Source organism: Peromyscus californicus, unplaced genomic scaffold, assembly GCF_007827085.1.
Source record: "Peromyscus californicus insignis strain IS unplaced genomic scaffold, ASM782708v3 Scaffold_13__1_contigs__length_99412109, whole genome shotgun sequence".
Lineage (NCBI taxonomy): Eukaryota > Metazoa > Chordata > Mammalia > Rodentia > Cricetidae > Peromyscus > Peromyscus californicus.
In genome coordinates this window covers 37,674,288-37,687,869 of record NW_026294424.1, presented here as the reverse complement: position 1 = coordinate 37,687,869, position 13,582 = coordinate 37,674,288, and positions in this window count along the sequence as shown.

Below are 13,582 nucleotides of genomic sequence, written 5' to 3'. Positions count from 1 at the left end.
TGCCCTGAACTATAATGGTACCCTTATTCTACTCACTCTTCTGTCATTTTCCAGAGCTAGGAAAATGCATGAGCCAAGGATCTTAAAAAGAATCCAGACTTCATTCCAAAACCACCATATGCTAGACTTGAAACCAAACTCTCTAGCATATGTGCCCCTCTGCAACTGAATTCCAGCAGTCATGTGGAAGCATCAAGCAGAGTAGAGATTGGTGCTTTTTGTCTTCAGGAATTTCTGGAGTTTTTCTAAGCTTCATAAATTCTACTAGCATGTCCTGGCCCTCTTTGGTACACTTCTCAGTTTGTATACTATGAGGCTAAACTGCTTTAGAGTCTTCAAGAACCCCTTATAAAATATATAGTACCAACCAGAGATATTGAACTGTACCCAAATGATGAGCTTGAAATTCAAGGAGAAAATCTATTTCATAAAACAAGGAAGAGAGCCATAGAGAGCAGTACCAAACATTGGCCTTTACATGTACATGCACAGGCACAAATACCGATGTACATACAGAGAGAGACACATGTGCACAAAAGACTTTGTTCAGCCCACTATCAAATACCTTTCTAGACAAACTAGTATTCCTCAGTATCTCTAAAGGTATTTATACATAATTGATTGATACCACCACCTTCTCCAGAAACAGTTTTCTTTATGTTCTTTCCTCTTCTAGGGCTTTTGGGTGCAGGCACAGGCAGATCTGGTGGCACAGGCTTATAATCTCAGAAACTCAGGTGTCTGTGGCTACATGTTGCAAGCTCAAGGTCTACCTAGGCTACATGAGCAACTTAACAAGACTGTGATAAAAATAGGGTGGAGGGGTCTTGTTCAGTTGTATAGTGTTTGCCTAATGTGCTCAAGGCCTTAAATTCTACTCCCTTTCCACACCAAAGGAAAAACAACAATTTAAACCAAAACTAAAAGACAAAACCTTAAGCTTTTCTGTTCTTTGCTTTCTGAGAAGGTGGGTCACATACTACAAAGCAGTGGACAAAGGCCACAGGCTCTGGTATAAGACAGACATTGTAAAGAGAGCTTTACTACTCGACCAGTCAGGGACACCCTACTTAGCTTTCCTGTGATCTTCATTTCTCTAAAATGAGGATGATGGTGGAAACATCCTTCATACCTTGCCGGAGAAAAGCAGAGTGTGAGAGAAGGCATGCCTAGTAGCTGTTGCTTGGTGGGCAACTGGAACCCATGGCGCTTTGTACCTATAAGCATGTGCACTATAGCCCCCTTCCACAGAATTACTCATTGATGTTATAGCTCTTTTGTGTCCTTTGATATCTCAACTGCATAGCTCAGTTTCTACTCACATAGTAAAGTCATAACTGTAACCAGATCTTTAAATAGCTTAGTCTTCCAAATTCCTGAAAGTCCAGGATTTGAGCTTTTTAAAAGTATTATGCAAAGGTACTCATTGAATTCATGAAAATGAAGATGTTAAAAATAAAGACTATTTTAAAATGATGTTAGCAATATTTGGTTTTTGTTTTTAAAGGTTTAGCAGGCAAATTCAGACCTATTTTCAACATTTTATCATGAACAGGGGAGGGAATTTGGAGGCCCTGCCATTTCCTGATACCCATTGACAGCTAATGAGTTCAGGGAAAGAGGAGAGGGGAGTCATTTTCTTCAGTGGTTTTAGCTACTTGTTGGCAGGCCACGCTCATTCAAGCCACCACAATTAAGCTCAATGGGTCACAAGAAGCAAAACCATGGAAGTAGGGGGTGAATTTATTAAGAAGAAGAGGCTCAAAGGGTGGGTGGAGGATATGAGAGGAAAGTGGGGGGGTGTATTGGTGATGAAAATGCATTATACACATGTGTGAAATTGTCAAACAATAAATAAAAATTTGTTCGTATAGAGCCCTCCTGATAGCTTATATAAAACACTTTTAAAGATACATAAACATCACCTCGTTTGACCTCCTGATTGTTGTACAAGACAGATAGTCACCATTTCTTAATTATAGGCAGTAAACTGAGGTTGCTCCCAGAGGCAACAACAGCTCACCCTTAAGAAAGCTGTCAGGGGAAGTAGATGTGAGAGCTCAAGCCTGAAGGGCTACTGCGTGTTGCCCTCTCTTCTGTGCAGTACGTGCCCCTCCGGGAACATCCTGAGAGATAATGGATGTGAATACTCTCTGCAGACTCCAGAGTGGAATATGAATGTCGAGGATTATTGCTATTATTTCTAGGGCAGATGAGCTATAACCTCTTGTGGAATCATCTATCAACCAGGAAATCCTGTTGCTGTTCTCTGAACTGTACCCCTGTGACCCAAAAGATAATGTATTTCCCAATGTACTTAACTTAATACTATGGGCTGACCTAGACCTTGAACTGAGCCAGGTGAGGAATATTTAAATGCAGAGCCTGACAACTTATAACCCACAGCACTGAACTTCTCTCTGCAGCAGCTGCCAGAGAGGAGGGAAAGGACTTAGGTGTAAAGACAGTGTCTGACTACATTCCTCTGCAAAGAACCCATGGCATAGATTTGTTTTTGATAGATTAATGAATGGAACATCTCAATTCATTTTGATTATTCAGTTCCTGGGGCCACTTCACACAGATACTTGTGGGTTGTCCACTTGACTTTCACACTGGGTCAGAACCACTACAGGGTGATTAAAAATCTCATCAGGAGATCAACTAACTGAAGTTGGATATCATGGTTCACTGGCCTACTGGATCCCATACCATGCTCCAAAACAAAAGAGCTGGTGAGATCCTTCTGCTGGACAGTCAATGGGACAGGGTGGAGTGCTTTTGACTTGAATGTCTCAAATACCAGACTGAAATACATTTGGACTATATAATTGAGAGTGTGTATGAAATAGAAGGGAACATAGGACATTGACACAAAGACACTGATTTTATACACCACAAAATGGAAGCTCATAAAAGCAATTGATTTCCCATGTATTTAGGTGTTCAAAAATATCACATTTAGAGTAATACCTCACCTAAATTGCTTAGGTGAGACATTTTTTATCCAGTTTGTTGTTCTTTGTGCCTTATCAAGCTGCTAACCACTGAAGGGGATGTATACTGAATGAAAAGATGACCGAAATATGACTGGGGATGTGGCTCAGTTGGTAAAGTGTTCGTGTAGCATGTGCAAAGCCGTGGGATTGATTCTCTGAACTAATAAACCAAATGTGGTGGTACACATCTGCAATCCCAGTATTGAATATTGAAGTAGGAGAATAAAATAGCCATGCTCATCCTCAGCTACATAGCAAGTTCAAGGCCAGCCTGGAATACATGATATCCTGTCCCTGTCCCCACAACCTCTCAAACAAACAATGTCTAGAAAGACTGGTTATTTCTCTTGTGTTCTAATGGTCATCAGTCATTCAACGAAGAGGAATTAGGTCCATTCCTCATCTGTTATTGGGCTTGGAGCTGTTAGGAAGTCCTAAAATGCTTTTAATTATGTTAAGATTACAGCATTACTATTGCATGGTGGATGGAACAAATACTGCATTGCTTAGAGGTCAGCTTGGGCCACTGCCTTCTATGTTATTCAAGGTTGACATGAAAAAAATTGTGTCTCTCTGGAAATTTGGATGGAGTTTAAGAATGCCAATTCATACATATTTTCTTCTGTGGGCTCTGAACCATTTGAAAAATAGCACCAGAGTCAAAGGTCCTAAAAATGTCTGTTTTATTAAAACTTAGTTGGGCATGATAACATAACACCAGGATTGAATGAACCAATCTACTTATCACAGGACCCAGAACCTCGAAAGTTACATGCTATGAGGAAGGATGTTGTGATAGCTCAGAAATTATACAGATGGAGATGGACTTAGAAAAGAGAGAGTTAGGGATGCAGAAAGGGAGAGAGGAAAGGGAAGAATGGGGAGAGAGTCATTGTTTTTTCCCTCTAGTAAGTCCTACCTCCTGATTAAAACTGGAGAGAAGATGTAGACGATGAAACTTTGTACTTTAAAGGCCAAGGGAAGATTGTGCAGAGAGGAAGTGATGATCCATGGCCATTATTGAGGAGCAGAAGCAGATGATTTCATGATAAATATATGTTTTAAAGCATACTATGCCCCACAAATACATACAATGACATGCCAATTAAAAACAAATAAAATGGGAGAGTCTTTTTAAATTTGTGTTGAAATATACATACCCTGAAATTCACTGATATCATAATACTATGAATATAGTTCACTTGATGCTGAAAATATTAAATAGAAATGGTAGACAGAAATCTACGGGTCTGTAGAGTCAATATGTATCCTTGCCTATTTTTCTCTATGCCCACATAACTTCAGCTTACCCAGTGTGTGGGATTTTTCTCCTACACCAAAAACTTCTCCACCTCTTGGCAGTTATTGAGTGGGTGCCTTACAATTTAATTAGTCTGATACTATGTAACTAGTGATAATGTAAAATTCCCCAGATGAAGGATTCTACCCTGTGAGGTCTCCCTTTACATCTGATGACAATTGTAGCCAGTGTTCAGGTTACTCATAGTTCCTGTATGACTCAGTGACCACTTGAAGGTCCACATAAGACTCCTCAAGAAGGACTTACAGACCTTATGAAAAACCATGTACTTTTTGTGTTATCCGTTTAATGTCAAAGGTTAGAACTCTGGAACAGTCAAGTGTAAGAGATGTATAAGGCAAGATCTAGTGAAGGCATGGAGTTCCTATGCTTCTGGGGTCATTCCTCTTTCCCTCCACCTCCACATGTTTATAACTGCAGAGGCCTCTTGGACCTTGTCTTTCTTGGGCCATATGGAAGCTAATGACATAGGTATGAATGAGCACTAGTGTTTAACTCATTCTGCAGCCCCTTGTATCTCTCCTGAAATCTGTGGTAGGGCCTGAAGTTTCCAATTCTCTAATAAAGTTTGTTTCCCTAGCAACCAGCTCCCATCCTGTGGTTGTTTGGGTGCATTCCAAAAGTTAGAGCATTAATATAAACTCAGATGTGTTCAAAGGTATTTCTCATAGATAAGATTTTTTGCCCATATTAATTGTTCTTATTATTTAGGGAATTCTAAGGCCTCCAGAATCTCTGACCAAGGAATATAGATATAAACAAAATGCATATTTCTTATTGTAAGTTAAATACCACAGGGGATGTAGGGGTTAAACAGAACTGCTTTAAGGTATACCTGGATTTCAATCTCCCATCTACCATCTACCATATAGATTTGAACAGTTGACTTAACTTTACTGGGTTAGTGCTTCACAACTTTAATAGAGATGTCTAGAATAGAGCCCTGTCACAGAGCTTCTGGAGGCCTAAATAAGAAGCAGCAGAATGGTATGTGCTCCCAGGTAACTTGTATGAACACTGTAGGCTTTGGGACTGTGATGGGGGCCAGGTTTTAACCCAAGAGTGACATCACTGACAATTGCCTATTCTCTCCAAAGGTATTCCCAGAACTTTCAAGGGCAGCAGAGCCTGAGTAAGGGGACACTGAGGGAATCCATGATATACACTCTTGTCTATGCCTTGGGAGTTTAGGGAAGAGACTTACTGGCAGCAAGGTGATGAAATCATTTTTGTTTTTAAGGTGGAGAAACTACAGGGAACATGGACAGCATCAATTATAGCTAAAGCCAACTCTAGAAATATGGACATTGCTGATCTCATAAAGGGATCCAAAGCTATTTCATAAGCCTTCAGATGACAATGATAAGAGACCCAAAGGCAAATGGACAATGGCTTCAAATCTCACCTAATCAGCTATTGGGTGGCCTATTGAGATATAGTGCATGACTTATCTGGGCCTTGATTTCCTCATCTGCAAATCTGATAAAATGTTGTTTCCCATAATGCTCATGGCTTTTAGTATAATAAAGTCTATAAAAGTTCTTTGTAAACTGTCAGTCTGTGAACAGATTTGAAGTTGTGATGTCATTCCTGACTTCTCTGTGGTACTGTGGATTTTTGTTCAATGGTAAGAAGTTCTTGTAGCTCATATTTTACGTTGTAACATTTTTGAATTTAATGTTCTCACTCATCAAACACCTTAAAATGTGGACACACCTGGAATAGCAGAAACAGAAGAGACGACCAGCTAATTCAAACATCATTTCTCCAAGGTTCACTGCATGTGTAGTGGAAAACATTTCCTTTGCTGGGCTTGCTTAATTCAAGAGGGAAAAGAGCTGTGAATTAGCAATGCAAGTATAAAAAGATAAGCACAATGTGCTTTCCTTCAATAATTGTTCAAATAAGAACATCTATTCTCTATCCATACATATCCACATATTCACTCACATATTTAGAGACCAATTTTTAGTTAAATATCAAAGATCCATCTCAAATCCTGTCATATTTCTGTGTTTATTTATTCATCACATTTTATCACTGTTTGTTTTAATTTATTTGAGCTGCTTTAACTAACTGCTATAGCTCTGGTGGCTTATAAATAACATAAATTGATTTTGCACATAGTTCTAGGGGCTAGAAAGCCCAAAATTAAGATACTATCAAATTTGGTATGTAAAGAGGGTCTGTTTTTAGGTTCATACATGACTCTCTTCTCATTGACTTGATGTCTCATTATGATGGAATAGAAAATGAACTAACTTGTGTCTTTTAAAGGAATTAAATTCTCACCACAAAGACAGAATAAATTCCCATCCTGCACTGCCTAGTTTTATGTCAACTTGACACAAGCTAGTGTCATTGGAGAAGAAGCAACTCAACTGGAAAAATGTTTCTATAAGATCAGGCTATAGGCAAGCCTGTAGGACAGTTTCTTAATCAGTGATTAATGTGGGAGAACCTCGCCCATTGTGAGTGAGGCTACCACAGGGCTAGTGGTCCTGGGTTCTGTAACAAATCAGACTGAGCAAGCCATGAGGAGCGAGCCAGTAAGCAGCACCCCTTCATGGCCTGTGCATCAGCTCCTGCCTCCAGGTTTTTGCCCTGTTTGAGTTCCTGCCCTGACTTTCTTCAATGATGGACCACGATGCAGATGTGTAAACCTAATAAACCCTTTCCTTCCCAACTTGCTTTTGGTCATGGTGTTTCATCACAGCAATAGTAACCTTAAATAGGACACACCACAACCTCATTTCCAAAATCTACCATATTTAAGATTGTATAAATGATGAGAGGTCATACATATTAAGTATATAACACTGTTTGAAATTATCTTTTTTTTTATTATTCACCTGTAATGTCACCAATGCCTAATTCAGTGTCTAGCTCAAAATGGAAACAGAATATTTAATATTTTTGTAATGAATGAATGAATGAATATATTTCCAAACACTGGAGGTGATAGGAAGCAGAGGTAACAGGGCAATTCACTGAATACAAAGTGATAGAATAGTCTGAACAGGAGGGAGCTGGTGGTCTGGTTACTCAGGAGTCAGGGGGGAGGTTGGGGCAGCACATTCTTGCATATGGACGTCAGACATTCCTGCCTGGAGTCACCAGTACCATCATGAATTTTCAAGACCAGCATGTTCAGAGGGCCTGAACACCACAAGCTCTGGCAATGGGGATATGGTATGATGCTTGCAGTGGGGAGGAAGAGCTAAGAGAAGGCAGAGTGGAGAAAGGATGCAGGAGGGTTCTCACTGACTCATCTTAGACAAGATAAGCAAAGATCTTTCAGCGTTCTTTTTCTCCATGGGTGGCCTGCAGATCAGTTCTTACTCTGGGGATGGAAGGAATTTTAAAACACAAACTGTTGAAGTTCCTCCCACCCCTGACCAAATTCCCTAAAACTTCTGACACTTCTTAAATATCTAAGGGTGTATATCTTAGGCACTGGGCTAAGCAGTTTACCATGATGTCTCGTTTGGTCCTTACAACAGGTTTTTCCCATTGCATTCTTATTGTACACGTGGGGAAACTGAGGCTCATAGAATTGCCTTGACCTTCCCAGGTAGAAAGTGATAGAGACGGTACTGGATCCATTTGACTCAAGATTCAGTTCTTTGACATCCCACACTGGCATGGCATATGAGTGGTATGCCTTTGACCTTGGCTACTTAGCATTATGCAATAAAGTATTGGAGGGCTTCGGGGTTCTGTCTGGAGCCCATTTCACTATTCCTTGTTCTTCTTACCTTACCAGTTACCAGGCTCTTTGCCTCAGTCTTTTCCTTTGTGCTAACCTGCGCATCAGCTGTGGCTAAGCCTCATGCTGCATATCTAGCCACTGGCTGCCTTTTTTAACTGGCTGTCCTAGAGACTGCAACTCAAATGCCCATGACTGATTTCACCGCTTCCTTCCTCAACCCTCACTCTCTTCACTGTTTCCTGACCGACTCAAAACAGTGTCCTCATTCAGTTAGTCATCCCAGTGGCAAACCTGCAAACTATTCCTAAAATCCCCTCTTTCTTTCACACCTTGAATTGTCTTCCTCCACTAGAGTCTTGCTCCAGTATATTTTGTCCATCACAATGCATACTCCAGAGTTATTATTGTTTGTTATATCATCTTCTTTCTAAACTGGTCTTCCAATGTCTTAAGTGAGCATTCACAAACCTACCTTCATTAGCTATGCTGAAAATCAAAACTAAAGTGAAATCTGACTATGTAATATCCTCTTCCCCTATCTTGAATATTTATCGTCGATCAGCCCATGGTAGATATCATACTGTTTTCTTCCTTTTCAAGGGACTATGTGTGCATCTCCTCTCTATTTTATTTTATCTTTTGGCCTGGGTTCCTTGATTTTTTTTGGAGTTTTCTTTTTTTTTTTTTCTTTAGGTTCACTATCTAAAACATAAAACATTTCACTTATATTGTCTCACTTTTCACAGCTCCTTGACAGGCAGAGAGAATTATCCCCATCTTAGCAAAGTAAAGACCTTGGCTGACATATGTCAGGTGCATTGTGACAATTCATAACACCAGGGAGTGCTGTGCCATGCTGGGTCCCAGGCTCTCAAGTTCCATCATTACTCTGATCTGTAATATTGTTCTTTGTAGGCAGGTGTTTTCACCATTCTGATGCATCATAACAACTTATCATTGAGCACCCTCTGGCTCAAACCAGTTAGGACAAGTATTCAATCAGAGGCTGGCAGGGGAAGAAACACAGGATGTAATAAAAAGGAGTCTATTGGCTGCAAAGAGTCTCTGTTTCTGGGGCAGCCAGTGGGTTTCACTTAGTAAAGGAGCCCTTCCATTTTCCTGGTTATTGGCCAAGTGGAAGTTTATGAGCCCAGCTTCTCTTATAGCTGTCTGTGGGTTTGTCTCACTGCTAAGCATGAGTACAGAAGCTCTTCTTTCTTCATGACTCCAACACCCAACACAGAGATGGCCCTTCAGTGTTTAGCTATTAATATAAATATCAATGCTGAGGAGTTTAGAGGTAGAAGGGAACTTAGCAATTTCATGTACCGTAGGCTCCCAAACTCCATTGTCCTGTGTGATAGAGGCACAGGATAGAGCTGTGTAGAACACACCATTCTTCCCTGTTCTCATTTATCATGTATTCATTATTTATTATTCACTGACTATTATTATCATCCCACTCTTATAAGTAAATAAATTGAAGCTTGAAGAGATTAGAGGGCTTGCCATGTCCTTCAGAACTGGAATTACTTAGGAATCAGTGTTAGACAAATCGGAGCATAAGCAGTGGGGTTCCAGAATCTGAAGTATACTTAGCCAGCCCGACTCACCTCCATAGCTAAGGTTCTCTCTGCTTCTTGTTCAAAGGAGATAAGCTGTAAGGAGACTGTGAATGGGGAGGTAACAGCAGCCTGCAGTCATCCTGGGGCGAATGCAAGAAGCTTTATGGGGGGAGGTTTTTCAGTGCTTCCCGGGCAGATGGAGAGAGCTTCTGGGGGAGAGTAAGAGGGACAAAGAAAAGGGGCAAGGGAGAGGGGGAGACAGGGAGAGGGAGAGGGAGAGGGAGAAAGAGATGTCTCCTGGGAGGTGAGAGAGAGAGAGAGGTGTCTCCTGGGAGGTGATCTGGAATGACAGGGGTGAGGAGAAACCAGTTCTCTCTCTCTTTGTACTGATCTGAGAGCACCAGCACCGGTCACACATTTCAAGTCCACATTTTAACAGGAAAAGATAGAATGCCCTCCTAAAACTGTTCTCTCTTCCATTTCAAAATGAAGGTCAGCAGGAGAGAAGGCACATCGGAGATGCTAATGAGAGAAAACCCTGATGACTGCAGAAGCAATTTAAAGATTTGCCAGGATTTGTCAAGGCCCCTGTGGCTGGGCCTTCTACTTGCAATTCCTCCTCAGCAGTCTGGATGGGGAGATAAATACATTTTTTAAAAGTCCAACATCCAGGCACTTTTGAGAGTCGGGAAAGCAGAACCTGGGAGGCTTAAAATATTAATCATGTATCCAGAGTTGCCAGAGAAAAGAGGATGTAGTTTTGCAGGTATAACACGGGAGAAAAATCCCCTCCAGGAATGAATGATACAGGGGAATGAATTTTATGCATGTGTGCAGACAGAAAGGTTGATTCATTCTCACTGTGGACCTGAATTCCAAGGCTGCTTCCTTAAAGGGGAAGTAATAGCGACATGCTTGCTTCCTCCAGGACACAGCAGATCTGATTAGACTCACCACACAACCCAGAGGGTTCTGATTTGGTAATAATATTGGTCCAGAGACACTGATGAAAGGCGTCAGGAAGGTTGCATTAGAAAATGAAGCAGGAGGATTTGAAGGTAGGGATTTAGTGGCCGATTTCCATGTCCTCAGCCTGGGGTATAGAAGAGACCAGCACCAGAGCACTGGCATACTGATTCCATACACATAGAGCCTCCTCTGAGCTCTGTGGTTGACTCAGGAATCAGTCTGGGAAAGAATTATTTTGATTACCCAAGATCCCTTAGGTCTATCCATTGAAGATTTCCAAGGTCCCCTTCTTATTCCCGCCAGCCCTGTTGTAATCGACAGCCCTCCTTCCTCATCCTCTCTAAGATGGCCACCGTGAGCAAGTTTGCTTTTGCTTTGCTTTGTCCAGTTTGTTCCTTTTGTTTGTTTTCTAATGGTTTTTCAATTCAGAAAAGCCCTTGGAATCTTTATTGAATTAAAGATTTTTATAATGGTGTGCACAATGAGAATTTCAACAGTGGGGAAGTAATCAAGGGTCCAGAGTTTAGAATTCTTCTCATTCTTTGTCTTTGTAATCCTTCTAGGAGTTCCCAGGAGCCTCAAGGGGTAGACATGCTGGTCTTTATTCCTGAAGCTGTGAGCTAGGGCTGTGTCTCAGTGATAGAATACTTGTCTAGCATGTGCTAGATCCTGGGTCCAATCTACAGGACTGCCAAAACAACACAACAAAACACAACACAACACAACAAAAACTTTGAAAACCCACACCGTATTCTTGAAGTTGCACACACTCTTCTACCCACTCCCTGAGGCATCTACTTTAGTCTTTAAATAATCTGAGAAAAAGTTGACAAAACTGATGTCTTTTATGATAGAGACTCCGTCTTATGCAGGATGAGCACTCTATGAACTTGTCAGGGTGTCAACAGAAAATGACTTTCAGGAAAGGAGCATCTCGGAACTGTCACAACCGAACTCTTTCCTTGAACAATGGGCTGTGAAGCAAGACTGAGAGACCAACAAGCTATAGAAGCATACTAACCTTTGAATAAAATTATTTTTACCACCGTTGGGATTCCCTTAAGCATCATCCTTTTTATTGTTGATTAATTTTGTGGTTTGACAATTTCATAGGTATATAATCTATTCCTATTACTCTTCCCCCTAACTACCTCTCATCTCCAGCCCATCCCTATCAAGACCTCCTTATCCTTTCTTCAGATTCATGACTTTTGGTTTGTTTTGTAAGCTGTTTAGTTTGACCAGGGCCATCTGTGTGATCAGTGGATTGGAAATATTCTTTGGAGCCTGGTAGGGCCATCCAGGGGATACACAACTGAAAACAATGACTTCCTCACTCCTTGAGTCCCCCAGTAGCCGTGAGGATTTCTGTTGACCAATCACTTTCTCCATCCTTGGATGACTGTCAATGGGCCCATTATTTTATGGACTCAGTGCTGTAAGTTCATGTGCCTATACCTAACTCTAACATTCTGCCATCTTCTGGAGTGTTCTTTGAACTACTTCCTCCTCCCCTCCTCCTCCTCCTCTTCCTCCTTTTCCAACTCCTTCTCCTTCTTTTAGAATTGTTATACCCAAATTGGACACATTCTGCTCTTACTGGAATCTGTGTTCCTTGAACTCTGATTGTAAGATCTAAAAAGATTGTCTGTATATACAGATCCTGTAAGATTCCAGATAGGGAAATAAACAGCTTGCCCTTTCTTGACATTTCATACAACTTGTTTTCAAATTTCTCCATCCTGCTTTTCTCTGGTTCTTCTGCTTTGAATTTCTTTGTCTGCAATGCATCTCTTCATCTTTTGAATTGTTTTTACCATCTTCCTTCATTTCTTTTCTTGCTTTAAGGATGATAAGTACCTGCTATGAGAAAACCCTGGTTTCTGCTCAGCTGCACCTTAGAAAAATTTCACTCTTACAGACTGGATTTTATCTCCAGGCCTTGTATGAGTATCCACTTTTGAAATAATAAATGTGTTGTGCTTCTGTTTAATTTTCAAGTGTCATCCTGGCTTCCAGATGGTTTGATCTAGTGATAATATCTTTACACTTGTGGATTTGGGTTTGACTTTCTATCTGTGATCTACTAGCTGAGTAGTGATAGATACTTTCCTTAAAGTTTCTCAGTCTCCTGTTCTGGCCTATGTGGTCTGAGCTTGCTGGGCAGAAGTCTTCTGGGGTTGGAGGAGGGGCCAGCAGAGGGGCCAGGGACAATTACCTTGGCCAGTCTTAATACGAAGGGAGGTGTTTAGTCTTACTGCAACTTGATATGCCATGCTTTCTTGATATCCATGGAAGGCCTGCCCCTTCCGAACAGAAACAGAGTAGGAGTGAATTGAGAGGGAGAGAAATGGTAGACATAGAAGGAGGGGAAACTATGGTACTACAGTCAGGATGTAAAACAGATCGGCAGACAGAAAGATAGATAAGGCCTCACCTTTCTCACTTAAAAAGGGAACAAAACTCATTTATTTGTTTCTCATTTTGGTGTTGAGTGTTGGAGTGTTTGTATAATGTGCTTTAGATGTGCCTTTTTCCAAAACAGAAGCTTTACTGGAGAGAATAGAGAATAATTTGGGGAAGCTATTTCTAGAAAACATACTTATTTGTGCAAGTTATACCCATTTCCTGTGTCTGTAGTTTGATATTAAAAGAAGAAATCACAGAGTACTTGGGAATATCTGCAGAGGCTAGGCAGAAGTTGATAAAATGGCTTCCTAATGTTGGCCTTGAATGATGCAGGGAAAGACCAGATTGTCTGCCAGCTGAGTGATGGAAAAGAAGGGTGTGTGACATCTCAGACTTACCTGCACCAAGTATAAAGGTCTTCAAGCCTCCAGGATGATCCATAACCTCTGTGTGGATCTTTAGACTGTTAGCACGGACCTTGTTAGTCTTGTGGCAATTGAAAGGACCATGTCTTCATCTCTTGCACCAAATTTGCCAACAGGTGTCTTAGACATTGTTCACCACCTCTACCTCTTAAAATCATTCTTCTTCAACCTAAACTCCTTCA